General features: G+C 46.8%; 1 pseudogene; it reads right to left on the bottom strand.

Moving 5' to 3' along the window:
- Positions 1–543: 543 nt before the first annotated feature.
- Positions 544–3123, bottom strand: LOC143680401 (uncharacterized; annotated as a pseudogene).
- Positions 3124–4325: the final 1202 nt, after the last annotated feature.

The following is a 4325-nucleotide window of genomic DNA, read 5'->3' as shown; positions in this document are numbered from 1 at the left end:
TCACAGCATGAATTTGACCACTTAGGTTAAGAAAAATAAAAATAATAAACTTGCCCCACGATGCTGTAAAGCTGAAAACCTGAATGACACTTTTTTTTTTTTTTTGTCGTTGCTAACTCCTGAAATCCCTTTTCCGGGCTGGCCGGTGCTCTCTAAGCAGTGAGGTTTCCCACAGCCGAGTCTCCCTGGGCTCTGTTGGCTCCCACTGAGGCAGGCCGGGACCTCTTTCCCTCCTCTAAGGAGAGGGCAGCACGCATTAAGCTGACAATTTACCTTCCAAAAGTGAAAAAGGGAGCAGAATGCTGCTTCAGAGCTGTAAAATGAAAAAGTTTAAAGTACCATTTAAAAAGCACCATTTAAACGTGCTTTTAAAGACACTTGCGTTGTGCCCACGTTCCTTTAAATCTCGTTCCCAAAGGTGCCCAGCCCCTGGCTCCGCTGCGATCCCTGCAGTCCCCGGAAGAGGCAGAGACAGGCTGGGTGGGCGAGCGGGGAGCCGGCAGCAGGCGACAGCAGCCTCCCAGCTAAGGCTCTGCCCTCAGTTTAAAGGTCGGCTTGGGGCAGGCGGGCCTTGGCAGGGTGGGGGTCAAAGGGGAGAGAGAGGCAGCGCGGCCTGGGGGTGGGGGGGGCTTCCTTTGGGTCAAGCAGGCGCTGGTCCCCAGCTTTTGGGTGCAGCGACTCCTCATTGGTGGGTTTCAGTTTATCTCCCCAATCCTGAATAGTCTTTTCCAACTTGGCCACGGATCTCTCAGCAAATTCAGCAGGGTCTCTGCCTCCTTGGGTCTACCCGTGAGATCCTTTCCCTCTTTTTCGCAGCACTCAGGCACTCCGGGGTCCGGTCGGTCAGTCTGACCTGCTCATCCGTCTGGGCAACGGGGCTCTGCCAGCTCCGCTCCTCCCTCGGTGTGTCCCAAGGCCTCTTCACCGTCACCAATTTAGAGCCGTGCTCGCGACCCGCCTCTTCTGCAACGGGCTGAGCTTCGCTGAGTTGGATTTCCTGGGCTCCCATCTTTTCTTCATCTTTGAAGAAAACCAAGCCTGGTTTTCAATAACCTTCGTACCTCTCCGGCTCTCAGCAGCGCTTTCTCTGCTCCCTCCAGCGTCTGCAGGGCAGCAGCCAGGAACTCCAGCGTTAGATCCAGCTGCTCTTCCACCCGCTGGGTCACAAGGTTCTAGGCCCGCTCGACCTCAGCCGGTCCCCGGGCGCCTCTCTCCCTCCACCTCCGGCTGGAGACGCTCGGCTCCCTCCTCCTTCTTCTCGGCTGAAGCTGCAGAGCCCACAATCTTGGGCTTCCCGCCTCCATGATGGCGGTGCCAGCAGGCGTCCTGTCTCCACCACCGGCTTTGCAGCCACTCTCCTCCCAGCTGATTTCTAAGCGGGTTTCAAAGGCAATTCAAGGCAGAAATAGCAGTCTTTCCAACAGACAGTGCTCGGACAAACTGGACACCCATGTGAAGAAATATGGAGCTTGAACCATACCTTATGCCATATTCAAAAATTAACTCAAAATGGATCCTGGATCTAAAGGTAAAACCCCAAACTATAAAACCCCTTGAAGAAAACATACAAGAAAATCTTTGTGACCTTGGGTTAGCCAGAGATCTCTTCGATACAACACCAAAACCAAATGCCATAGAAGAAAAATTTGATAAATTGGACTTCATCAAAATTTCAGATCGCTGCCCTTTGAAAGATATCATTAAGACAATGAAAAGAGAAACCACGGTCTTTGGGGATGTATTTTTAAAACTTGTCCCTGATAAAGGACTTGCATCAGAGACCCCAATTCACAGAGTTGGACTGGAAGCTAGGATATTGCAATTCTAACCTGAGCGATTGTTTGAAGGGTGGAAATCTACATTTAGGAGCTGTTGAGGACCGTCCTTTCTGCCATGAAGACTAGAAATGCATAGGAAGTTAATCTGCCAAGAGAGGGGATCACCCAGATGCAGAGAACAACAATTATGAGAAACAGAGAGTCCTGCCTGGTTCCAGTCCTTCCCTGCCTAGCTGACTTTGCTTCCTGGAGCCTTCTCATAGCTTCATGATAAAATCCCTTTTTCTCCTTAAGCTGTCTTCTAGTCCTTGCGCTACGTGCCCTTACCAATTCAGTACGAGAGTGATAAGCTGAAAATTTCATCTAAAGGAGTCATTAAGCCACTTAGTGATATTTATCAATAGGATTAGGTAAATGTAAAGTAGTGTGGAATTATTAATAATTCCCATCAACAAATGTGAATGCGAAGGTAATCTACATGGAATTGATACTAGTGCAAAGAGGGAACTTACTGTGAAAATGACATAAGTGGGCTTGTATGTGTAGAAGTTTCTTAGAATCTTAGGACATGTTTGATAGGAAACATTCATTCAAACCAGCATAGCACAAAAAGGGGGTGGGGGGACTAACTAGGACACCAGAGTGGCACCTCATGGTGCCTATGGTAAAAAATAAGCCAGTCTTTTCAGTCAAGAACCTGGAAGTCAGGAATGGCACTTGCTGTCGCTGGGGAGCCATGTGATCCTTCTCTCCGGCCCAGCCCCACACTGCCTATTGGTGGCAGCACCAACAACTCTGAAATAGAGTTTCTGGTCCCAAGTCCAAAACCTAGGAAAGAAAAATTAATCACCTGGCTTGGGACAGATGCTGACCCCAAGCCAATCTGCCAAGACTAGGTGAGACTGGAATACTAACACAGGAGCTAGCACTGTCCCTTCAGAAGGGGGGTTGGCGGACAGGAAGTTCTCAGGGAGGGCAGGAGCTGACAGGCCCCTCGAGAGGTCTCCTCTGTACTCAGTCTCCAAAGCTGAATTCTAGGAGAATGCTTTGTTGACTGTCTCCCTCAGAGCAAAGCATCTGTGGCAGCTAAGCCTGGAGCAGCGGCCTTATCCTTGTTGCATGGCCCTGACTCCCAGGACACAACTGATTGTAGCAAAGGGTGGGTCCTGCAGGATTTTTTCAATAGCTATTCCCAGAAATCCAACTTGATCTGAAACCAAAAATATGAGATGGGAGGAAATTAACTGATTCACCTGTTCAGGATAATGGTGGCCTGAAGGATAGCTGGACCCAGAGTCTCAGATGCCACGGTCAGGATCCTCTGTCGGACACTCTGTCTCTCCATTCCTTGCCTTTGCTTCTCCCAGGGCTGTTCTCATATTCTCCATCACCTGTGGCTGGATCAGGGAGCATGGCAGCAGAGTTCCCCAGATTTTCACATTACTAGCTATACAACAAGCAGGCAGCCTTTCTCTAACTTGAGTTTGGAAAAATCTTCCATGAAGATTTTTATGGGGGGAATAAAACTTTGAAATGTAAACAAAAGTAGAAAGAGAAGTGGTATTTTTTTTTTAATCCACGTATCTACCACTCATCTTCAACAGTCCTCAGTACATGGCCAATCTTGTTTCATCTGCACCCTCTCCCTGCATTGGATTATTTTAAAGCAAGTCCCAAATATCATATCACTTTATCTGAAATACTTCTGGATGCATCACAAGGATTTTTTAAAAATTTATTTATTAATTAAAAGAAATTTAACAAACCAAATAAAACATTAAAACATATAATCAGTAATTCGCAACATCATAAGGATTTTTAAAAGCATAATTACAATACTCATTTGCTAAAAATAAGCAAACATTAACCATTAACTATTCCATTGGTGTTCACATTTTTCCAGTTGCCTCGAAATTTTTAAAAATTGGGTTCAAGTCAAGATCCTCACAAAGTCCCCTCATTGCATTTGGTTGATGTGTCTCTTAAAGCTCTTTTAATCCACAAATGTCCCTTCAGTTCTTTTTTTCCTCTTATGGTTAATTGTTGAAGAACCTGGGCCATCTCTACTCTAGAATTTCCCACATTCTAGAATTTGCTGTTGCATTTTCTGCAGGTTCCTCTGTCTGTCCCTGTAAGCTGATAGAGTTAGAGGTTTAATCAGATTTGGGTTAAAAGTTTAGGAAGCCTACCTTAGACAGTGTTTGTGCTTCCTACAGTATCACACCAGGAGCTACATAAAGTCTGGTCATTCTTAGGGAGCAGGTGGAACAAAAGCAAACACAGATTGGATTTGGTCCACGGGTCATAGCTTGCCAACTCCCATTTTAAAAAGAAGAAAACTTTTCCACTTCCACTATTTGGCTGCCTTATAGTATAGAGTAGATGGAACAGGAGAGGCAGCATTCTTTCCTTTTATTTCTCAGTTTCAGAATAACAGTTAGGGCCATAATACCCTCTGCAAGGGGTGGGGTGGGGGTCTGGGCACCTCAAGGGTGCCACCTTTCATTCCCTCAGCCCATCTTTTACTCCAGCCACCTCTGCGGGGTG

The sequence above is a fragment of the Tamandua tetradactyla genome, chromosome 1 (genome assembly GCF_023851605.1).
Source record: "Tamandua tetradactyla isolate mTamTet1 chromosome 1, mTamTet1.pri, whole genome shotgun sequence".
NCBI classification, from domain to species: Eukaryota; Metazoa; Chordata; class Mammalia; order Pilosa; family Myrmecophagidae; genus Tamandua; species Tamandua tetradactyla.
Note: the sequence above shows the minus strand (reverse complement) of the source record. Positions and strands in the feature narration are given on the sequence as shown.